Source organism: Bos taurus, chromosome 21, assembly GCF_002263795.3.
Source record: "Bos taurus isolate L1 Dominette 01449 registration number 42190680 breed Hereford chromosome 21, ARS-UCD2.0, whole genome shotgun sequence".
Classification (NCBI taxonomy): domain Eukaryota; kingdom Metazoa; phylum Chordata; class Mammalia; order Artiodactyla; family Bovidae; genus Bos; species Bos taurus.
The window spans coordinates 27,825,578-27,851,647 of NC_037348.1; positions in this window are offsets into that span (position 1 = coordinate 27,825,578).

Here is a 26,070-nt window from a genome sequence, read left to right on the forward strand (position 1 = left end):
GTTGGCAAAGTTGGTGCCTAATCTAGTGGGTACACAGATAAGTGATTTTTTTTTAAGTTGGTAGACATAGAAAATTAGAATATCAAAGGAACATTTCATCCAAAGATGGGCACAGTAAAGGATGGAATTGGTAATGACCTAATAGAATCAGAAGAGATCAAGAAAAGAGAAAGAATACACTGAAGAACTGTACAAAAAAATATCTCAGTGACCTGGATAACCATGATGGGATGGTGTAGTCTCTCATTCAGAGCCAGACATCCTTGAGTGTGAAGTCAAGTGGGCCTTATGAAGCAATGCTGCCAATAAAGCTAGTGGAGGGGATGGAATTCCAGCAGTTATCTAAAATCCTGAAAGATGATGCTATTAAAGTACAGCACTCAATATGTCAGGAAATTTGGAAAATCCAGCAGTGGCTACAGGACTGGATAAGATCAATCCTTATCCCAATCCCCAAGAAGGGCAGTATTAAGGAATGTTCAAATCCACTGGACAATTGCAGTCACATACCATGCTAGTAAGATTATGTTCAAAATCCTCCACTAGGCTTCAGCAGTATGTGAACCAAGAACTTCCAGACAATCAAGCTGGAATTAGGAAAGGCAGAGGAACAAGAGATCAAATTGCCAACATTCGCTGGATCATAGAGAAAGCAAGGGAACTCCAGAAAAAAACACCTATTTCTGTTTCATTGACTACTCTAAAGCCTTTGACTGTGTGCATTGTAACAAACTATGGAAAATTCATAAAGAGATGAGAATACCAGACCACCTTACCTGTCTCCTGAGAAGCCTGTATGCGGGTCAAGAAGCAACAGTTAGAACCCTGTATGGAACAAGTGATTGGTTCAGAATTGAGAAAGGAGTACACAGGAATGCCTGCTGTCACCCTGTTTATTTTAACCTATATGCTGAGCAAATCATGAGCAGTGCCTGGCTGGATGAGTTACAAGCGGAATCAAGATTTCCAGGAGAAATATCAACAGCTACAGATGTGCAGATGATACCATTCTAATGACATAAAGCAAAAAAGAATTAAAGAGCCTCTTGATGAGGGTGAAGGAGGAAAGTGAAACAGCCGGCTTAGAACTCAATATTAAAAAATACTAAGATCATGGTGACTGCAGGTGTGAAATGAAAAGACTCTTGCTCCTTGGAAGAAAAGCTCTGACAAACCTAGACAGCGTATTGAAAAGCAGAGACATTACTTTGCCGACAAAGGTCCATATAGTCAAAGCTATGGTTTTTTGCGGTAGTCACGCATGGATGTGAGATTTCTTCTTGGACTCTAAAATCACTGTGGATGGTGACTGCAGCTATAAAATTAGAAATCAATTGCTTCTTAGCAGGAAAGCTATAACAAACCTGGACTGTGTGTTAGAAAGCAAAGATACCACTTTGCCAACAAAGGTCTGTATAGTCAAAGCTATGGTCTTTCCAGTAGTCATGTATGGATGTGAGAGCTGGACAGTAAAGAAGGCGGAGCACTGAAGAATTGATGGTTTCGAACTTTGGTGCTGGAGAAGACTCTTGAGAGTCCCCTGGACAGCAAGGAGATCAAACCAGTTAATCCTAAAGGAAATCAACCCTGAATATTCACTGAAAGGACTGTTGCTGAAGCTGAAGCTCCATTACTTTGGTCACCTGATGTGAAGAGCTGACTCATTGGAAAAGACCCTGATGCTGGGAAAAATTGAAGGCAAAAGGAGAAGGGGGAGACAGTGGAAGAGATGGTTAGATAGCATCACTGACACAGTGGACATGAATCTGAGCAAACTTTGGGAGATAGTGAAGGACAGGGATGCCTGGCTATGGGGTTGCAAAGAGTTGAACACAGGTTAGCGACTGAACAACAACAAGGTGCTCATAAGGAAAACTTACAATTGCTGTTGCTGGGAATGGCCACAAGGCTGCAGGATTTTCTAATGCCCAATTGTGGTTACCCTGGAAATGAAAGCTTTAAGAGTTTTCATTCAGGACTGTAATTTAATGTGGAATGTACCTGAGCAAACACCCAAAAGCTTGTATGTTCTTCCCTAGCTTTCTTTTTTAAATTAAGCTTTATTCCATTTTGTAGTAACACTGATACAAAATGTGCTGTGTGTGGCAGGTAAACCGAATGTGTTTTCAGTTTTACATATACATATATGTATATATATATATATACATATACATGTATCCAGATTTGCATTTTTCATGTGCAGTTCATTACAATGTGTTCACAGTAATCCTTTGTTATACCTAGGTCTTTGATGATTACCTTTTTTACATGGAATGATTATATTTGTTTACTCTAATATGTGTTTGGGTGAACTCCGGGAGTTGGTGATGGACAGGGAGGCCTGGCGTGCTGCGATTCATGGGGTCGCAAAGAGTTGGACACGACTGAGTGACTGAACTGAACTGAACCTTTTTTTTTTTTTTTTTAAACTTTACAATATTGTATTAGTTTTGTCAAATATCGAAATGAATCCGCCACAGGTATACCTGTGTTCCCCATCCTGAACCCTCCTCCCTCCTCCCTCCCCATACCCTCCTTCTGGGTCGTCCCAGTGTACCAGCCCCAAGCATCCAGTATCGTGCATCAAACCTGGACTGGCGACTCGTTTCATACATGATATTATACATGTTTCAATGAGCCTTTTATTTTATCCCTTTCCACTTGCTTTCTCCTTAATAATCAGAAGACTGTTTTCTAGGTTGCCAAGTCTTCATGTTTCTCAGTGAATAAATTGTTGTGTGTTTATCAATTCCAGCATAAATGATATCTAAAGATATATATCTTTTTCTGGATTTCTTCACGTTGTTTGATCATCCCTAGTTTTATCAGTGCTCCTGAAAATCACATTATTTCATTTTCTTCTGGTAGAGTCATGTTCCATTATGTTCATGGATCTCTTTTTCTTTATTCATTTATCTCCCCATAAACAATATGTTTATTTCCATTTCGGGGCTATTGCAAAGTGTCGTCCAGTGAATGTTTGGTTGCACACAGGTTTCAAAACGTTGTCTTCTCAACTATTCCTTGGAGTAATTCTGCAAAATCTTATATCTTTAAGTGTGTTAGTCACTCAGTTGTGTCTGACTCTTTGTGACCCTACCTATGGATTGTAGCCAGCCAGGCTCCTCTGTCCATGGAATTCTCCAGTAAAATACTGGAGTGGATTGCCATTTTCTTCTCCAGGGGATCTTCCTGACCCAGGGATCAAACCCAGGTCTCCTGCATTGCAGGTAGATTCTTTACTGTCTAAGCCGCCAGAGAAGCTCCCTTATTTCTTTAAGGCAGTTCCATTTTCATCTCTATACTGTTTTTATCTTTTACATGCTATGAGCACCATAAATGGGTTCCCTATTCTCTGTGCATTTTCACCGTTTCCTTTCTGCAAAATGTTCAGGATGGCCTTTCACACTGGTGCAAAATGATCCCTCATTGTGCTGTTGATTCTTTTTTTTTTTTTTTGTGCTCTTGATTCTCATGCCTCTTATAAATCATGATGTTCAGCACGTTGGCTATTTTTTTTTTAAACAGCATGTTGAGAATTTATGGTTGAAAGTATTTTTCTTGAGAGTCTACCAATGTTTAACTTGTTTTGATGGGATTCCCTTGAAAGTTTTTTAAGTTCATGTATCATTTAGACCCCAGCACTGCTTGTGAATATGAAGTAACTTAGAGCAATATTTTTAGGCTGCTGTTTTGAAAAATGGGCACAAGGCAGAGGAACGCCTCCATGCCCAAGTCTTGTTACTATGATATCCAAGGCTTGGGTTGTAGCCTTAGAGCACAGTTGTAAACTAGAGTGGAGTATGTGAGAAGAAGCCACCCAAAGCTTGTGTCTCTTTAATACTTTTGTTTCTTCTAGTAATACGTATTTTTTAATTGGAGTAAAAATGACTTACCAGGTTGTGTTTGTTGTAGGTGTACAAAATCTTGTTCAGTTATACTTACTTCTATATCTATTCATCTTTTGGGTTTTTTTTTAAACATGTAGATTATTAGAGTGTGTTTAGTCCAACACCCTTTCTCAAGTAGGCCCATACTGATCATTTATTTTTTATGTATTTGTGGGTATGAGTTAATTCCTTCCTCCTAATTTATGCCTTATTCCCACCATTCCCCTTTGGTGACCATAACTTTGTTGCCTAAGACTATTTATTTCACATCAGTAAGCTCATAGTACTGAAGCAACTTAGCATGCATGCATGCATGCAATGAGTACCTCTTTCCTGCCTGTACATGATATCATATAACTCTGTCTCCATCTAACTGACTTTACCTAATGATATTACCTCTAGATTTGTCTGTGTCCCTGCAGTTGATATTATCTCATTTTTTAAAGTCAGAGCCATATTTCTTTGCATGTATTACTTTTTCTTTATCCATTCATCTGTCCCTGTATGTTTGCCTACTTCCACATCTGGGCTATTTTGCAATCTGCTGTGGTGCATATTTGTGTGCATGGGTTTTCCAAAATCTGATTTTCTCCACATACACTCTCAGCCAGATTATATGGTTCGTCTATTTCAACCATTAAAATGCACATCTAAGTATGTCCTCATAGCAACAGTTACCAATAAATATTCACCAGCACTATCTAAGGGTCTTTTTTTTTCACCCACTCTCGCGTTCTTAGATTTTTTGAGAGTGGTCTTTTGGACTTCTCTATGGCCATACATCATTGTCATTTTGATTGTCCTGTGTCTAATTATTCACCTAATTGAGAACCTTTTCCTGTGCTTTCTTAAGAAAATCTAATAGATTGTATTTACCTCCTGATATTTTCTTCTGACAGTTTGACCCTTTTTGCATCTTTTATTCTTTAGCTCTGGAGTCTTCTTGACATCAAGTGTCATTTAGTGCCCAGCAATTTTGGTGAATATTAAGTACTCAAAAGCGAAACCTTTAAGGTTGGTGTTGTGGGGAATTGTCAGACAACTGCAGGACATCATCATGCCCAAAGGTGGTGACCCTGCCAAAGAAAGCTTTAGACAGTTTTAATTTGGGTCTGTACAATATTCTGGGCTTCTCTGGTGGCTCAGACAGTAAAGAATCTGCTGGCAATGCAGGAGACCCAGGCTCTATCCTTGAGTCAGGAAGATCCCCTAGAGAAGGGAATGGCAACCCACTCCAGTATTCTTGCCTGGAGAAGCCCATGGACAGAGGAGCCTGGCGGGCTACAGTCCATGGGGTCACAGAGATACGACTGAATGAATAACACTTCAGACAATATTCTGGCACGTACTTGAACCAACATCCAAAGCTTTATTTTAAAATGTGGTTTGCCTACCAGTAGCATAGGAGCGTTCCATTTTCTCCAGCCTCTGTTACGCTGGTATGACATCTCAAAACTCAAAAACTGTTACTTTTTGATATGAATATCAATTTCATTTTAGCTCAGTTTGAACAGAGAAGCAAAAAAATCAGGAGGCCTATTTGTTCAGGTTTCTTCAGGGAAAAAATGAGACTATTAGAAGACAAAGGACATGAAGCTTATGGGCTCTTTGAGTCACTAGTGTTTGCAAATTCAATACTTTTTTTGTATTGAAAATACAAAAAAATCCTTCCTTTTTTTTCATCTGTGACCTTTCATTCATGTAAGAATAAATAACATAATTAGAACAAACTAATTTGAAATGATGGCTTGTTTCTACCCAGAAAATCTGAATACAAAGGAACCAATGATAACTGCAACGATCAGGGTGCCAAGCTTTTAAGAATATTTTAGGTTTGCAAATAATAACTAGTATGCTTGCAATTTCAACAATATATTTTTATTCTGATAAAGTATATACTTTTCCAGAAGGCTTCCAGTGTGGTTGTCTCATGCTGGAAGCCTGGGATGCTGAAATCAGGCTGCTTCCTGTCTGTCTTTACAGGACACTGGCCTGCATACTAAGAAATTCCTGGATCTCCCCTGGATCCTGACCATCATGTGCCCAGAGAAATTTGTAACATTGTTGTTTTGAAATATGTAATGACACACACCTTTCACTTTCCTGATGTGGGTGAAGTGTGGATCCCAGTGATGATTTCTTCTTCAAGAAATATACATCCTAGTTCCCATGTCCAACGATGAGAGACCCTGAATGTGTGTGACCTGTGCCTCCTGGGAGACCAGCCGTAAACTCATCTGAACCTGACCAAGTTCTGTCTACATGGTAGATTTAGACCTCTCTAAGTCCTGTCTACACTGATTATGTTTCTGAGACTGTGCGCTTTCTGCAGTGAGGACATTTAGGCCTGACCTTGTACTCTGTGCATTGGGACATGGGGACTCGGGTGGAGGCCTGGCCTGGCCTCTGTCTGGGAAACTCCGTGCCTGCGTCTGAACGTCAGCGCTCAGATGTCTGGGGTCTGGGGCTGAGGTGGGCTTCTCTGGGTGTCCGTGCTCTCCTCTGAGTGGGGTTCCATGTCCCTCCCGGGGGTCAGTGCTGCGGTCGTGCTCCTAGTCTGTCCCCCGCCAGGTTCATCTTCCTGGGGCTCCTGGAGACCCCTCAGGTGGGCTACCTGGTAATCATTCCAATTTTCCAGCACATTCAGGTTGAGTAGGGAAGCTGGTGCACCTGGTGAATTGATTCCAGGGCACAGGAATCAGGCAAAAAGTCAATGGGCAGCAGGTGAGGTTGCTGCTGTGCTCTCCTTCCGGTCGACTCTCTCCTCCGAAGAGAACAGAGCTGCTCCTCGTCTTTCAGTCCAGCTCTTCTGTGTTTTCTCAGCAACTCAGCAGGACAAGAAAGACAGAGCCTGCCAGAACCAAGGTAGTGTATTCACCTCTAGCATGAGCTTTCAAACCAGCAAAAAATCACACAGAACCAGAGTGAAAACAGGAGGGGGCCTGACTTCTCAGGGACAATTGTGGGGAGAGGAGATGGACCCTACATTTCTTTCTAGAGTCCCAGCAGGTCCCAGGGACCTGGCTTGTTTACACATTGGGGGCTTGCTGACCACAGCCATGGTGCCTGATCAAGGGGACATGTGACTCCAGGTGGGTGGTCTGGGGACTGTGTGAGTCTCACCCCATCTGCATGGGACAGGATCATGAGAGACCACACACACACATATACACAACTAAGAAAAAGGGATGAATACATGAGAACTTCACTTGTGTTTAGTAATTAATGCTTTACAGTATTCATTTTATACAGGCCTGTGCCTGTTTGCTTCTTTATCCCTGTGAGGTTCACCTTCCCTGGGGCTCCTAAAGACTCCTCAGGTGGCTGCTGCTGCTGCTAAGTCGCTTCAGTCGTGTCCGACTCTGTGCGACCCCAGAGATGGCAGCCCACCAGGCTCTCCCATCTGCCGGGGACCAGCCCCGGCTGATCCAGGGTATTCGAAGGAGAGACGGCGTAGGTGAAGATCAGGAAACAATTGCTTAATTAAATGTTAATTAAGGATATAAAGAGTAATAGAATGAGGATAGCTCTGTAAAATTCAGTGAAGAAAAGAGGCTGAAATAAGGATAGCTCAGTGAGGAAATTCAGTGGAGAAAAGAGGCTGAATAATTCAGCCAGAAGGTAAGAGAAAGAACGACATGGTGAGACCAAGTTTCGGTGAACAAGGCCCACACTTTATTTTCCAAAGTAGTTTTTATACCTTAAGTTATGCATAGAGGATAATGGGGGAAGGGGTAGAGTCATGCAGTAAGCCAGGCTTTCTTCCTGCAAACTTATCATATGCAAAAGTTTAGGTGATTTGCATCATCTTCTGGCCCAGAGGCCTTTTTCTCTAAAGGTGATTATTCTAAAGTCAGGCGCCAGCCTCCAAAAAGCATTAGATAAAGTTGCATTCCTACAGAGCAAAGGTGTGGTGGGCTATAACAAGAAAAAGAATTAACTCAAGGGTCCCAGGTTACAAACATTAAAGCTACTACTTACACCAATTATATTAATCAATACACTGCCAGGGACACAGCAGGTAAGGGATATGGAGACTTAGCAGCAAACATTGGCCCAACAAGTGAAAATCCCTTCACCAATACAATTTCTAATCAATCTTTTAACTGCTCAAAGGAATCTGTATTTAGACAGTTTAGAACATCTCATGCCTCTCACAGTTTGGAGGCTCTGAGCAATCACATGTGGCCGGAAAAACCTATTCAGGCAGGCTAGAGGACTTCCAAGGGAGTTTGTAGGTTGAAACACTGTCACACCCAGGAATTATTAACTGGAGCTGTAAGCTAACTCTTTTTTCAGAGAGGTAGTGGGGGACAGCCCCCCATAAAGTCAGAGGTATAGGTGAAAGCACAAAGCAGAAAGTAGGCAGACTGGTTTTGGGGGTAGATTGCTCGAGAATTTCCAGGGAGACTCCTGAGGCTTGATCCCGCCTTTGCGTATGCCAAGCCTCCTTCCTCATGACCTTTGCCAGGGGCGGAGCTCGCTCCCCGCATCTCCCCCTTTTTTATTTCTTAAAACAGCCAGATGCAGCTCAGTCGCGAGCTTTTGAATGTTCTGCCGAAGAATCCTGACAATACAAGGAAGAATGATTATGAGAAGCAAAATTAGAACTAAAGATATTAGACAGAATGTTTTTTCCAGAAGTAAAGTTAGAGAAGGTGTGAAATAAGTCATTAGCTGCTCCAGCGGTGGTAAAATCCAGTCGACAGTGTTCCAGGGTCTGTATTTGATTATGAAATTTCCCTAAGTCCAGGCCAATGTCAGAGCTGTTGCAAACACCTGAGATATGTTTTTTGATTTTTCCCATTCATAATCTGTCTCGTTTACCTTTAAAGATGTCACGCATATCCACCGGTAATCAGCTTGGCAAGACAGAGCCATTTTCACTTTTAAAGCCTGTAACTCAGCCCCAATATGCATTATTGCCTCTTCTAAGGCGTCTACTCTCATCTCCAATTTTCTATCTATAACTTCCAGTGTTGCTAGACTTAAAGAGACATTTTTAGACATAGCATCAACATATTGGGCAGTATGCACTTGTTGAGTCAATGATATTGCTGCCACAGTAACAGAAGTAATTGCTGCTATTAAAGCTGATATTCCTAAAATAAGTACCCACAAATTGTCATGATCACATTAAATCTTGTAGTTGTTGTAACACAGCAAGACTATAGTTATATGAATAAGTGGTTACATCATAAGATAAGGTGGACATTGTAACACTACCAAAGAGCAAACATTATATTGAGGATTTAAACATGAGAGCATGCATTGTTCACAAGTCACTGCATTGGGTCCACCAGTGAAAGTCACACGTACATTAAGTTTTCCAGAATCATTGGTAAAGAGAAAAACATAAGGAGAGGGTAGATGAGCCAAAACAGAATAAGTAGAATTATTTTCTGGTTGGAGTTCGCACTGCAGCAGCCCCGTCAGTCTTGCCGGGATCTCGATGTTTATCTTGCCTCCCCTTCCAGCGGGCTCCTCTTTTGTGATAGAAGCAATGGGGGAACTGGATGTCTGGGGGTCTGCAACATGGCGAATCAACCTGTCTTGGATCTAAATTGGAGAATCTGCATCCTGTGGAAAAATACAAGCACATCCTCGACCGCTAGTTAATAAGGGGTCAGGACCTTCTCCCCATCCCTGGGATTCTCCAGGCAAGAACACTGGAGTGGGTTGCCATTTCCTTCTCCAATGCATGAAAGTGAAAAGTGAAAGTTAAGTCGCCCAGTCGTGTCTGACTCTTAGCGACCCCATGAACTGCAGCCCACCAGGCTCCTCCGTCCATGGGATTTTCCAGGCAAGAGTACTGGAGTGGGGTGCCATTGCCTTTTCCGCCTCAGGTGGCTACCTGGTAATTATTCCAATTTTCCAGGACAAGCATTGCGGCAAGGGAGGCAGGTTCACCTGGTGAATTGATTCCAGGGCACATGGATCAGACAAATGGCCAATGGGCAGCAGGTGAGGTTGCTGCTGTGCTCTCCTTCCAGTCGACTCTCCCTCCTCAGCAGAGACCAGACCTGGCCTTCGTCTCCCAGCCCTCTGGCGTGTTTTCTCAACACCTCAGTGGAACAAGAAAGGACTGAGCCTGCCAGAACTAAGGTAGTGTGTTCAACATTATCATGACAGCTGTAAAAACTGTTACTATCACACAGAACCAAAGGGAGGAGAGGACTTCTATGGGACAGTAAGCGGGGAGGAGACTGATCCTACACTTCTATCATCCCAGGGGGTTACAGGAAGCACCCATTTCCATCTCTACATTCTTTCCTGTGGTTAGACTTGGCATTATTTCCTACTTTCTTATGTTTGAGTAATATTGCATTGTGTATACGTACTTGATTGTCTGTATCCATTCGTCTGTAATTTCTACAGTTAACTTGCTTCCCTGACTTGGCTATTGTACCTAGGGAGGCCAAGAGGGAAGGGGGACCCACATCTTTTTAACATTTTTTTATTTTCCCCAGATTTATGCCCTATCGTGGGATTTCTGGGTCTAAAAGTGTTTCTATGTTATTTTTAAAATGAACCTCTATAGTCTTCTCTCTACCCAGATTATCTATGTACATTGCAATCAACAGTGCAGGAGGATTCCCTTCTCTCCATAACCTCTCAAGCATTTATTCTTTAAGATGGCTTTTCTGACAAATGTGAGCTCAATCCTCATTAGAGTTTTGATTCCCCTTTCTCTAATATTAGTGATGTCATGTATGGATGTGAGAGTTAGACTGTGAAGAAAGCTGACGCCGAAGAATTGATACTTTTAAACTGTGGTGTTGGAGAAGACTCTTGAGAGTCCCTTAGACTGCAAGGAGATCCAACCAGTCCATCCTAAAGGAGATCAGTCCTGGGTGTTCATTGGAAGGACTGATGCTGAGGCTGAAATTCCAATACTTTGGCCACCTCATGCGAAGAGGTGACTCATTGGAAAGACTCTGATGCTGGGAGGGATTGAGGGCAGGAGGAGAAGGGGATGACAGAGGATGAGGTGACTGTATGGCATCACCAACTCGATGCACATGAGTTTGGGTGGACTCTGGGAGTTGGTGATGGACAGGGAGGCCTGGCGTGGTGCGATTCATGGGGTCGCGAAGGGTCGGACACGACTGAGAGACTGAACTGAATATTAGTGATACTGAGCATCTTTTCATGTGCCAGATTGCAGTCTGTTGGCATTCCTCAGAGAAATATCCATTTTGATATTTGGCCCATTTTTGTGTGTGGGGAGGGAGAGGTGTACATATTTTTAACATTGAGTTGCACAAACTTCTTGCATGGTTTGGAGATGAATTCCTTGTAGGGATCTCAATGCAATTTTTTTTTTCCTATTCTGAGTGTTGTCCTTGTCTTTTGTTTAGGGTTTTCCTTGCTATGCAAATCCTTTTAAGGTTAGTTTTGGCCTGGTTTCTGATTTGTAGTTTATTTTTGTTTATTCTAAAAATGTGGGTCCACAAAGAACTTGCTGCATTTTATGTCAAATTATGTCCTGTTTATATTTTTCTCAAGGATTTCATAGTATCCATCCTTATATTTAGATATTTATACTATTTGGAGTTTATTTTTGTGTATGGTGATAGGGAGTGTTCTAACCTCATTCTTCCTTCCATGGCTGAAGGAACCTTCATAGTGTCCCTCATAGTGGTTGTTTCCAATTTACATCCCAAGCATCCATGGAAGAGGGTTCCCTTGTCTTCACACCCTCTCCAGCATTTATTGTTTGTAGTGTGTTGGGCAATGGCCATTCTTCCCAGTGTGGTATGATACCTCATTGTAGTTTAGCACTGCATTTCCTTAAGGAAAGTTATGACCAACATAGATAGCATATTCAAAAGCAGAGATATTACTTTGCCAACAAAGGTCTGTCTAGTCAAGGCTATGGTTTTTCCAGTGGTCATGTGTGGATGTGAGAGTTGGACTGTGAAGAAAGCTGAGCACCGAAGAATTGATGCTTTTGAACTGTGGTGTTGGAGAAGACTCTTGAGAGTCCCTTGGACTGCAAGGAGATCCAACCAGTCCATCCTAAAGGAGATCAGTCCTGGGTGTTCCTTGGAAGGACTGATGCTGAAGCTGAAACTCCAATACTTTGGCCACCTCATGCGAAGAGTTGACTTATTGGAAAAGACCCTGATGCTGGGAGGGATTAGGGGCAGGAGGAAAAGGGGACCACGGAGGATGAGATGGCTGGATGGAGTCACCGACTCGATGGACATGAGTTTGAGTGAACTCTGAGAGTTGGTGATGGACAGGGAGGCCTGGCGTGCTGTGATTCATGGGGTCACAAAGAGTCAGACACGACTGAGAGACTGAACTGAATGTTTAGTGATGTTGATGTCTTTTCATGTGATTATTTTTAAAGGGTGTGAATTAAACTTACCTCTTGAAGCTGGGTTCTTGAAAGCCTTCCTAATCTTGAATTATTTTTCAATGCCCACTCTTAGGATGTTGCTGGAGGGTAGGTGTTTTTACTTACAGTCCCTGTATCTGTGTGAATGTTAAACACGCAGCAGTACAGCTCTGCATGGGGTTGGTACAGAAAATGGCCACAAGTCAGCAGCACTTCTCCCTGCTACCACTTCCACCCCCCCAGCCCGCCCGCCACTTTTTTTTAATTCTGTAATTCCTCCTCTCGAGAAATATGTATGTAGGTCAGGAAGCAACAATTAGAACGGGACATGGAACAACAGACTGGTTCCAAATAGGAAAAGGTGTACATCAAGGCTGTATACTGTCACCCTGCTTATTTAACTTATATACAGAGTACATCTTAAGAAATGCTGGGCTGGATGAACACAAGCTGGAATCAAGATTGCCGGGAGAAATATCAATAACCTCAGATATGCAGGTGACACAACCCTTATGGCAGAAAGTGAAGAACTAAAGAGCCTCTTGATGAAAGTGAAAGAGGAGAGTGAAAAAGTTGGCTTAAAGCTCAACATTCAGAAAACTAAGATCTTGGCATCCAGTCTCATCACTTCATGGCAAATAGATGGGGAAACAGTGGCAACAGTGGCTGCCTTTATTTTGGGGGGCTCCAAAATCACTGCAGATGGTGACTGCAGCCATGAAATTAAAAGACACTCACTCCTTGAAAGAAGTGTTATGACCAACCTAGACAGCATATTAAAAAGCAGAGACAGTACTTTGCCAACAAAGGTCTGTCTAGTTAAGGCTATGGTTTTTCCAGTAGTCATGTATGGATGTGAGATTTGGACTATAAAGAAAGCTGAGCACAGAAGAATTGATGCTTTTGAACTGTGGTGTTGGAGAAGATTCTTGAGAGTCCCTTGGACTGCAAGGAGATCCAACCAGTCCATCCTAAAGGAAATCAGTCCTGAATATTCATTGGAAGGACTGATGTTGAAGCTGAAACTCCAATACTTTGGACACCTAATGTGAAGAACTAACTTATTTGAAAAGACCCTGATGCTGGGAAAGATTGAAGGCGGGAGGAGAAGGGGACACAGAGGATGAGATGGTTGGATGGCATCTCCGACCCAATGGACATGAGTTTGAGTAAACTCCAGGAGTTGGTGATGGATAGGGAAGCCTAGCGTGCTGTGATTCATGGGGTCAGAAAGAGTCAGACAAGACTGAGCTGAACTGAATTGCCTTGTAATTTTATACCAGAATATAGTTGATTTCTGATGTTTTTGTTTCAGGTGTCCCAGGAACTTGATTCAGTTATACATAGATGTTTATCTGTTTTCTTTCAGGTCTTTCTCTGCATATAGGTGATTACAACGTGTTCAATAACCTTCCTTCTGCTTCTCAGTAGTTACTTTTGGATCACCTATTTGATATGTATTCATGCATATATGTTAACTCCAAACTCTTGATTTCTCCTGCCTGTATCTGGGGGTTGGGGGCTCTACAGAAGGGAAGAGATACTCCAGGCCCATTTTGGAGGTACACTGCCTGCCACAAGCTACCAGCTCCCTCAGCCCCAGCACACTCCATCCTTGGGACACAAGCCAATCTGGTTCTAGGGATGTGACACCAGCCCAGGTCACTATTGCCTGGAGGGAATAGAGGTAGCACTTTTTTCCCCCATATTTTCTGTTTTTAATCTATAATTTAAACTAGATTATAAAAGTGAATTAAAATCTTGTTTTGTTTTTCTTTTCAATGTGCTGCAACTGGTTCATTTCCACATAGATGTAAACATAATTTTGGGGGGTTCTTTTCCATATAGGTAATTACATAGTGTTGTGTAAGATTCCTTGTGTTACACAGTGGGTCCTGGTGTCTTACTTTAGAAATAGTTATGTGCATATGTTAGTCTGAAGCAGCTCATTTCTCCCTGCTCCACATCTTACTTTCTTGGTGACTGGAAGTTTCCCTTCTAAGTCTTTGAGGCTGTGTCTCTTTCTGAAAGACGTTCATTTGTATCCATTTTCAGATTATACCTAGAAGTGATACCAGGCGATACTTGTATCTCACTGTCTCCCTTAGTTCTCTTGGAATGACCATGTCTCCTTCCTTTTCTGTGGCTGGACTTTGCGTTATATCCTACTTTCTATGGTGGAGGTACGCTGCACTGTGTACATGTACCCCACCTCCTGTCTCCATTCACGTGCGCTTCTATAATTAGCTTGCTTCCCTGTCTTGGCTGTTAGCTTTGACTACAAAAATCTTTGTCGGCAAAGTGATGTCTCTGCTTTTTAAAACACTATCTAGGTTGGTCATAACTTTCCTCACAAGGAGCAAGCGTAGTCCGCCAGGCTTCTCTGTCCATGGAATTCTCCAGGCAAGAAAGCTGGAGTGGGTAGCCATTCCCTTCTCCAGGAGATCTTCCTAACCCAGAGATCAAACCCGGGTCTATATTTCTGTATTTCATATATGAACATATATAGGTGCGTTATTTCATGTATGAAAATAGATTTTCTGTATCTCACGTATGAAAATATAGGTGTGTATTTCAGTATGAAAACTGAATTTTCTATATTTCATATAGAAAATATAGGTACATATGTCACATATGAAAATGGAATTTTCTATATTTTACGTATGAAAATATAGGTATTTACATTTGTAAAGTTAACTCATTTGCTATTGTTCTTTAAGCAAAAGAATAAAAAACTTACTGTAATTTATAATGATACTAAGTCTTACAACTTGGGCTTGGTAAATTGTGAGTTTCGCCTGGATTTCTAGGGCAAGAGTTCTCAAACTTCAGTTTACTTCAGTGCTTCAGAATCACCTGGAGGGCTTGTGAATTCAAATTGTCAGATGGCAGGCAATTCCAGAGCTTAATACCAGTCCAGGGACCAGAATGAAAATAATTGTGCCTTTTGCATAATCCTTTTAAAGACTTAAAATAAGTCTTCTAAATCAGTTATACTGCCTTACATCCTAATACATATGAAAGTCTTAATTTGAAACTAGAGGATTGCTAAGTGACTTCTATTTATATGTCATTGTGAACTGAAATCAATATGTAGGCATCAAAAATAACATTAAATAAAGTGTTTTGTCGGAGAACACTGAAAAAAGCAACTTTGAAAAAACCATTTTTATTCTGTAGTTAGATTAATTGGCTTGACTTTAATTAGTTCCTTGTGAAGCAAATTTTAAAAGACTAAAGCTACTTATGTAATTACTTTAAATGTCATCAAAATTAACTTCTTCATGGATGGAATCTTCTATTTTTAAAAATACCCCAGTTTTATTTTCCTATTTTTTTAAATTATTTTATGTGTTTGTAACTGGCCATCAACTATATTTTAAAACTGAAGTACAGCTGATTTATATTCCTATATTTGTTTTGGGTCTACAACATAGTGATTCAATATTTTTATGGAATGTACTCTATTTAAAGTTATCAGAAAATAATGGCTTTATTTCACTGTGCTGTAAACTACATTGTCAGTTCAGTTCAGTTGCTCAGTCGTGTCCAACTCTCTGCGACCCCATGAGTTGCAGCACACCAGGCCTCCCTGTCCAGCTTATATATTTTACAGAGAGCAGTGTGTATCTCTTATTCCCCTACTCCTATCTTGTCCCTCCTACCTGTCTCTCTGCACTAGTAACCATTAGGTCTCTATATCAGTTTCTGTTTCATAGATAAATTCATTTGCATCATATATTAGATTCCACATATAAGTGAAATCATATGATATTTGTCATTGTCTTTCTGGCCTACTTCACTTGGTAGAATAATCTCTAGGTTTATGTTGCTGAAAATGGAATTATATTAATATTTTCTGTATTTCATATATGAAATTATATGTGCACGTTTCATCTCTGAAAAGGGAATATTCTATATTTCATATATGAAAATAGAGGCACAAATTGAAAAGTGCTAAAATTTTCTGTATTTTATATATGAAAGAAGAGCTGCATATTTCATCTATGAAAGTGGTAGAATTTCCTTTACTTCATATATGAAAATAGAGCGACTGAACAAAGTCCTGCCTATACTGATTATGTTTGGATGAGACCGTGCACTTTCTGCAATGAGGACATTTAGACCTGACTGTTCCGTGTGTGCTGGGACGTGGAGACCCGGGTGCAGGCCTGGCCTGGCCTCTGTCTGAAAACTCCGCGCCTGTGTCTGAGCGTCAGCGCTCAGATGTCTGGGGTCTGGGGCTGGGGTGGGCTTCTCTGGGAACTGTGCTCTCCTCTGAGTGGGCTTCCCTGGCCCTCCCGGGGGTCAGTGCTGAGGTCAGGCTCCTAGTCTGTTCCCTGCCAGGTTCACCTCCCTGGGGCTCCTGGAGAACCCTCAGGTGGCTACCTGGTAATTACTCCAATGTTCCAGCACATTCAGGTGAGTAGGGAGGCAGGTTCACCTGGTGAATTGATTCCAGGGCACAGGAATCAGGCATAAAGTCAATGGGCAGCAGGTGAGGTTGTTGCTGTGATTTCCTTCCAGTCGACCATCCCTCCTGAGCAGAGAGCAGACCTCCCCGTCCCTCCCAGCCCTGCGTCTGGTGTGTTTTCTCAACGCCTCAGTGGAACAAGAAAGGACTGAGCCTGCCAGAACCAAGGTAGTGTGTTCAACATTATCATGACAGCTGTAAAAACAGTTAATATCACACAGAACCAAAGGGAAGAGAGGAGGACTTCTCTGGGACAAGCATCGGGAGAGGAGACCAACCCCATACTTCTTTCTATCATCTTAGGAGATTGCCGGAGAAGGCAGTGGCACCCCACTCTAGTACTCTTGCCTGGAAAATCCCATGGACTGAGGAGCCTGCTAGGCTGCAGTCCATGGGGTCGCTAAGAGTTGGACACGACTGAGCGACTTCACTTTCACTTTTCACTTTCATGCATTGGAGAAGGAAAGGCAACCCACTCCAGTGTTTGCCTGGAGAATCCCAGGGACGGGGGAGCCTGGTGGGCTGCCGTCTATGGGGTCGCACAGAGTCAGACACGACTGAAGTGACTTAGCAGTAGCAGTAGGAGATCATAGGAACCCACTCGTTTCCACCTTAGGGGCCCAGCAGAGACCTGGTGTCCTAACCGAGGGTCGTGCGATCCCAGGTGCAGGGTCTGGGGAGGTGGTGTCACTTGGAGAGTGTGGAAGTGTGTCCCCAGGTGCAGGGTCTGGTGATTGTGTCGGTCTCACCCCTTCCACGTGGGTCAGGATCCTGTGTACACGGAGACCACAGGTCTGCTCTTCACCTGCTGTGTGTCCTGTTTCCTCAGAGATTCCCAGCATCTGAATTGAGGGTGTTTCCCTGATTAACCTGTGGTCCTTTTCCTTCTCTTCACCTTGTCGCATTCACATGAGGTCAGACACCTTTGAGTGGGTTGCTGCTCTGTGTCTTGCTGAGTAAAAACCTTTGGAGGTGTCATATTAATATCATTGCATATCACATGCTAATTAATAGGGTCATGATTGTCTGGTTTCCCCTAGACCAAGCTCAGCTAATTTAGTTTGTTATTGAATTATTATTTTATATTGGAGTAGAGTTGATTTCCAATGTTTATTTTTAGGTGTACATGAACTTGATTCAGTTATACATGGCTGTACATACATTCTTTTTCTGTTTTTTTCTCATATAGGCTATTACAGTTGGTTCAGGAGAGTTCCCTGTCCTAGTCAGTAGGTCCTTTTTCATTATCAACTTGATATATATTCATGTGTATATTTTCATCCTAAATTCTTAATTTATCCTTCCTTTCTAACTTTCTTTTGATAATCAGAATTTGGTTTTCTCAGGCTGTTTCTGTTTTGTGCATTAGTTCATTAGTATGAATTTATAGATCCCACCTGTATCTGATATCTTAAGATATTTGTCTTTTTGTCTTTGACTTACCTCACATAGAATTATAATTTCTTGGTTCATCCATGCTGCTGCCAATATGATTATTTCGTTCTGTCTTGAGGCTGAGTAGTATTTTAGTGTACAGATGTACGACGTAGTCTTCATATTTGTGTCAGTGGACATTTTGGTGGGTTTTGTGTTTGGACTATTGTAAATAGTGCTGCCCTGAAAATCAAGGTGCACGTGTCATTTTGAAAGATGATTTTCTTTGGATCGAAGCCCAGGAATGGGATTGCAGGATCATATGATACCTCTGTGTTTAATGTTTCAAGGAACCTCCATGCTGTTTTCCATCATGGCTTCACCAGTTACAGTCCCACCAAGACCATAGGAAGATTCCATTTTCTGTACGTTCTCTACAGCATTTATTCTTTGCAGGTATTTTCGATGATGGCCATTGTGACTATGTAAGGTGATAGCTTATTGAAGTTTTGATTGGCATTGATTTAATAATTATTGATGTGGAGTATCTTCCTATGTGCTTTTATTATTTTACACCTTGTGAATACAATTTACCTCTTGAAACTGGCTTCTTGAAACTTGGCCCTGTTTGGAATGCTTTTGCAATGATTTTCCCCAGGACATTTCTTGAGTGCAGGTGTCATTTAAAGCCCTGTTGGACTTGTGACTATTAAGGGCCCTTCAGCACCTGTTTTATGGCTTTCCTGCTGGCTCAGTCCACCTGCAATGCAGGAGACTTGCAGGAGATACGGGTTTGATCCCTGGGTCAGGAAGATCCCCTTGTGCAGGAAATTGCACCTCACTCCAATATTCTTGCCTGGGAAACCCCATGGACAGAGGAGCCTGGCAGGCTACAGTCCATGGGGTCACACAGAGTCAGACACGACTGAGTGACTGAACAACAATAGCACCTGTTTTAATGTGTATATATTGATCTGAACCAGCTAATTACTTCCTGCCCCTCCACATTTCTCTTTTGGTAACCATAAGTTTCTTTTCTAAGTCTGAATCTGTTTCTCTTTTGTAAAAAAGTTCATTTGCATCCTTTTTTTGGTCCTTTTTTTATTGTGAGAAAATATACAGAAAATGAAATTTAATGTTTTAAAATATCCAGTTCAGTAGTATTACAGACATTCACCTTGTTGTACCACATCACCATCACTCATGTCCAGAACTTCGCCTTTTCAAACTGAAACTCTGAACCCATTAGACAGTAACTTCCCATTCCCTCCTTCCTCATCCTTGGCAGTAACCATTCTACTTTCTGTCTCTGTGAATCTGACTACTCTTGGCATCTCATATACATGGAATCCTACAGCATTTGTCCTTTGCCCCAGGATTATTTCATGTAGCTTAGTGTCTTCAAGATTCACTTATGTTGTAGCATGTTTCAGAATATCTTTTAAAGGCTGAATAACATTCCATTGTACCTGTAGATCTAGAGCTTTGTAGTTTGCCCTCACAGAGATCTTGTACATATTTTGTTACATTTATACCCAAATATTTGTTTCCTCTTCTTTCTTGGTGCTAATGTAAATGGTATTGGGTTTTTAATGTTATTTTTTTCCTTCTTTTTGTTTCTGGGTTTTTAATTCTAATTGTTGATTACTGATCTATAAGAAAGCTATTAGCCAGCCATTGCACCCTTAATTTGATGCTGCACTTCCCCTCCCTAACCATCCTTGACTCAAGGCAGCACCAACTCCCATAACTAAGAGCATCACTGCCTCCCCAAGAAGCCCAAGGCTCCCACACACCTGCAGGGGAGCAGATGGGCACTCTGGGTCTGAAGCATTCTCGCTTGTGCCAGGTCCATGCTGGAATGTGCAGAAACAGGTGGACTCCCACCCAGGAATGAGAGAGGGAAGTTTAGGGGTCCTCATCTAACATGCTCAGGTACTCAGTTGTATCTGATTCTTTGCACCCCCATGGACTGTAGCCCACAGACTCCTCTGTCCATGGGATTTTCCAGGCAAGAATACTGGAGGGGGTTGCCATTTCCTTCTCCTGCATCCATTTTTAAATTACACCTAGGAGTGATATCATATGATACTTGTCTGTACCTGTCTTCCTTCCTTCACTTGGAATGATCACCTTGACTTTCTTTTCTGTGGCTGGACTTGGAATTATTTCCTATTTCTTTATGGTTGAGAAATATTGCATTGTGTATATGCACCTCATCATGTATCCATTTATCGGTAATTTCATGAGTTAGCTTGCTACCCAGATGTGGCTATTGTACCTTGTGGAGCTGAAATTCCTGGGGTTCCTGTAGCTTTTAAATTTTTTTATTTTCTCCAGATTTATGCCCAGATGTGGTACTGCTGGATCCTGATGTACTTCTATGGTATTTTTTGAATAAAACTCCATGTGTTCTCCCTACTGGATGAATTTATGTACATTGCAATCAACGGTGCAGGAGGGCTCCCTTGTCTCTGCACTCTCTCTAAGATTTATTCTTTTTAAAATAATTTTATTCATTTATCTTTGGTTGCACTGAGTCTTGGTTGCTGAACGTAGGCTTTCTCTATCTGCAGCAAGCAGGGGCTACTCTCTAGTTTCACTGTTCAGCTTCTCCTTATGGTAGCTTCTGGTCGCAGAATGCGGGCTCTAGAGTGCCAGGCTTCGGTAGTTGCATCAGGCGGGCTCAATAGTTGTGGTTCAAGGGCTCTAGAGCACAGGCTCAACAGTTTTGGCCCATTGGCTTAATTGTTTCACGTGTGTGGAATCTTTCCAGACCAGGGATCAAACCCGCGTCTCCTGCATTTGCAGGCTGATTCTTAACCACTACACCACCAGGGAAATCCTAGCATTTATTCTTTAAGATATTTTGAAATGGCCATTCTGACCAATGTGAGTGCTTAGCTCATTGGACTTTTAATTTGCATCTTTCTGATAATTAGTGATGCTGAGCATCTTTTCATGTGCCTAACTGCAATCTGTAGGCCTTCCTTGGAGAAATATTCATTTCGGTCTTGGTTCACTTTGTTCTTGGGTTGTATTTATTTTTTTATATTGAGTTGCATGAGCTGCTTGTATATTTTGGAGATGAATTCCCTGTGGGAATCTTCATTGCAAATCTTTCTCCCTATTCTGAGGGTTGTGCTTGTCTCACGGTTAGGGTTTCCTTTGGTAGACAAATGGTTTTAAGGTTAATGAGGTCCCATTTTCTGATTTGTGGTTTATTTTTCATTATTCTGAGAGGTAGATCCACAGCAAACTTGGCTGCATTTTATGTCAAATCATGTCCTGTTTATGTTTTTCTCAAGAATTTCATAGTGTCCATCATTACTTTTAAATATATAATACTATTTGGAGTTTATTTTGTGTATGTTTTCTAACTTCATTCTCATTTTCATGTCTGAAGGAACCCTCACTGTGTCTTCCATAGTGGCCGTTACCAATTTCCATCCCAAGCATCAGTGGAAAAGGGCTCCCTTGTCTGCACATCCTCTCCAGCACTTGTTGTTTGTAGAATGCTTGGTAATGGCCATTCTGACCAGGGTGATGTGATGCCTTGCTGTAGTTTAGATTTGCATTTCTCTAGTGATGTTGACATCATTTCATGTGGTGTTTTTTTTCTTTAAGGGTGTAAGTTAAGCTTACATCTTGAAATTGGCTTCTTTAATGCCTGCCTTGTTTTGAGTTCTTTGTTCATGATTACCCCTAGGACACTTCTTGAGAGCATGTGTTTTATTTATTTACAGCCCCTACCTAGATCCTTGTGAATATTAAATGTCCAGTAAGCACCCCACTCCAGTACTCTTGCCTGGAAAATCCCATGGATGGAGGAGCCCAGTAGGCTGCAGTCCATGGGGTCGCTAAGAGTCAGACACGACTGAGCGAATTCACTTTCACGCGTTGGAGAAGGAAATTGCAACCCACTCCAGTGTTCTTGCCTGGAGAATCCCAGGGACGGGGGAGCCTGGTGGGCTGCCGTCTATGGGGTCGCACAGAGTCGGACACGACTGAAGTGACTTAGCAGCAGCAGCAGCAGCAGCAGCACAGCTCTTCATGGTGTTATTACAGAAAATGGCCACAAGAGGGCAGCACTGTTTCATGTCCAACTCTGGTTCTTCAGGCAAACAGCCTTTGGGAAAGTTGGCTTCCTGAGCTGAGAATTAGAGTGGAACTCGCCTGAGCAAACACTCAATGCCTTGTGTCTCACTACTTCTTCCCCTTAAGGCTTCACCCCTCCCTTTCAGACTCATCCCAACCTCGGGCACTGCTCCCTGCTGAAACGCCTAGGAGGCTGCACTCTCAAAAAAGAGACTTCAGCTAGAGACCCCAGCACCAGGGGACCTGGAGGCCAGGTGACTTTTCAAAAGTTCTTGTGGTCAGAGGCTCAGGCTACCATTCTTTAGATGCACTAAGGTCTATAGTCCAAGCTAGGGAAAACCAGATAGTACAGGTTTAAGAGGGGGCTCACAATTAAGGATACCTGGTCCTACTGTCTCAAATCCTCCCAGTCATGGGACCCAAGCCAGCTCAGGTTCCTGGTATGGCAAACAGCATATGTCGGGGAGATCAGAGGGGATAAAATAGGCATCACTCTTTTCTGCTCTTTAATCTCATGCTGATACAATGTAGCCCTATATTTGATTTGCAGTTTTGTTCTTATTGTCAGTATATAGGCTCCTTATTCTGTTATGCCATATACATACAGCATATCTGTTTTTTTCAATTATTTGCCAAAGAGGTTATTAAACAAGGTCCAGTAAACTCCTTGTGCTGAACATTATGTCCTTCCGAAGTATCTATTCTGACTCTATGGGACCCCAAGGGCTGAAGCCCACTGGGATTCTCTTTCCATGAAATCTCCAGGCAAGAACAGGCCTCTAGGTAGACACTCAGCTTATTGTATCTATGAGGCCTCTAAGCAGAGGCTCAGCTCGTGTGTGACTATGAGGCCTTGAGGCAGACTTTTAGCTTCTTGTGTCGATGACACCTCCAAGCAGATGCTCAGCTAGAGACCTTAAGGCTACAGTCCATGGGGTTGCAAAGAGTCGGACATGACTGAGCAACTTTCACTTTGGGGTTACAAAGAGTTGAACATGACTGAGTGACTTTAACTTTCTTCAAGATAACAGAATTAGTCAGAACATTTTCAGCAAGGAGAAATATATCCTCAAGCAGGACACATTATTGTTATAGAATCCTTACTAAGGAATGTGGGAAAAAAGTTTGTCCTTTCCTCCTCCTTGAGAACCCCAGACCCCTTTCTCCTCCTTGGGGACCCTGGACTTCTTGTCAACCTGCCTGGGAATTGACTTTCTCAAAGGAACATCATCAGCTGTTTTCTTCTGTTGCTGACTTCACTTACTATACTTTCCTCCAAGGTCCATCCTTGTGGGGACCATTGACATAATTTCATTATGGCAATACTTCAAGTCGGAGTAATAGCCCTTTCTATATATGTACCACATTTCTTTAAACTGTCAGTGGGCCTTTTCTTATGTCTGTGTCTTGGCAGTTGGAGGTACCACTGCAGTGAAAGTTGGGGTTCATATGTAATTTTGAATGATGTTTTTTTGTAATGTAGGCCCGGGTGTGGGTATTAGAATCCTAGGTTTAGCTCTCTTGACTTTTTTGGTTCTGGCCTGTGCAGGTTGTCCCTTCAAGGAATTGTTGCCAATGTCTGTTCCCAGGGAACATGATGGGGGGGGGGGGGTTTCCATCATCTCCCAGGACTCTCCTCCATGTACTCTTTGCAGACAGTTAAGATGGCCATTCTGGCAGGATTTAATTTCTTGTTGTCTTTTTGATCAGCGTCACTCCTATAATTCAGAATGCTGAGCATCTTGTCCTGTGGTGCTCTGGGTTCTTTTTTTCTTTCCTTAAAGGGTGTGAGGAAATTGACCTTTGAAATTGGCTTTTTGAAAGTCAGTTGTGGTTTGGAATTCATTTCTGCAGTACCTGCTGCAGTTCCTTTCTGAGGGTACCTGCCCCACAGGCTTTTTGAATTGGAGGTGCCAGTCAGTTGTTGTTACAGGAAATGTCCACAAGATGGCAGCACCTCTCCATACCCAACTCTGGTTCTACCTGCAACCAGAGACTGGGCTGTGGAGAGGAATGTGAATGAGGAAACACCCAAGGGCTTCTGTCTCACTACTTCTTCCCCGCTGAAGCTTCACATTTCCCTCCCCTCTAGCCTCATGCCTACCTGGGGCACTGCTCCCTGATGAGGTGCCTAGGAGGCTGCACTCTCAGGAAGGAGTCTTGAGCTGGGGACCCCCAGCACCAGGAGACCTGGGGTCTGGGTGATTTTCCATGTTCCTCCAAGTCAGAGGGTCAGGCCATTAAGATTGGGGTTCAATAGGGATTCTGGCCCCAGCTAGGGCAAACTAGACAGTACAGGTTTAAAAGGGCTCCTATGAAGGACACCCTGCTCGGCTGTCTCGACCCCAGCCCAGTCCAGCCCTGAAACTCAAGCCTACCAGGTTCCAGGATATGGATAGGATCCTAAGTCAAGCAGTCGAAGGGAATACACTAGGTATTACTCTTCTTTCCTTTAATTTCATGGCAATTCTATGTTGAAATCTAGTCAATCTGCAGTTCTGATCTTGTCCACAGGGTACAATTGGCTGATTTAGCTGTGACATATGCATACAAGCTTTAATACTCCTTATTGATTCTTTTGCCATTGAGGTTATTAAACAAGGTCAAGTAAAGTTCTCTGCTGAACCTCAGATCCCTATGGGACATTTATTAGAGGTACAATTTCTTTGTACATGTGCAAGGAACGAGGGAAGGAGATAATCCTTGTGGATTATCTATTACAGCTACAGATTTCATTGTATATGTTCAAGACAAATATTTTTCTGTATATGTGCATAGAAGGAAGGAAAGATGGAAGGAAGGTGGAAGATACTCCTTGTGTACTAGTGAATACCGATATGTATTTCGGTGTGTATGTTCAGATCCTGGAGAAGGAAATGGCAGCTCAGTCCAGTATACTTTCCTGGGAAATGCAGTGGGCAGAAGAGCCTGCCAGGCTATAGTCCATGGGGTTCACAGTGTTGTATACAACTTAGCAACCAAACAATAACAACGTTAGAGATATACATTTCAGTGCATATGGGGAAGGAAGGAAGGAGATAATCCTTGTGGATTATCTATTACAGATTTCTGTGTATAGGTTAGTAACAATCTCCTAATTCATCCCTGGCACTTTTTTTTTTTTTTTTAATTCTTTGTATCTCAGAGTCACTTTTTCTGTTGTAAATTACTTCCTCTATGTCTTTCTTTCAATTTCACCCTCAAGGGACATCACCTACTATTTTCTTCCTCTATTGCTTACTTCACTTAGTGTATTTTCCTCCAAGGTCCATCTTTGTTGGGACCATTGGCATAATTTCATTATTTCCATGGTGATATTTGAAGTCGGAGTAATAGCACCTTGAATATATATACAATATTTCTTTCAGATTTAATCTGTCAGTTGACCTTTTCTTTGTTCTGTGTCTTGGCAGTTGGAGGTACCACTGCAGTGAAGGTTGGGGTACATATTGTCATTTTGAATGATGGTTTTACATAATATAGGTCCAGGTGTGGGTATCAGAGTCTGAGCTCTCTTGACATTTTTTTTGTTATGACCTGTGCAGGGTGTCCCTTCAAGCAACTGTTGCCAATGTCTGTTTGCAGGGAACATGAAGGAGAATTCCGTCATCTCCTGGCTGTCTCCTCCGTGTACTGTTGGCAGACAGTTAGGATGGCCGTTCGGTTAGACAGGATTTGGTTTCTTATTGTCATTTTGATCAGCATCTGTCCTGTAATAATTTGGGACACTAGCATCTTGTCCTTGGCCATGTGGGTTCTCTTTTTCTCTTTTTTTTTTTTTCCTTAAAGGGTGTGAGGAAAATTGACCTTTGAAATTGGCTTCTTAAAAGTTGGTTGTGTTTGGAATTCATTTCTGTAATATGTGTGTGCATATTCCTTTCCTGAGG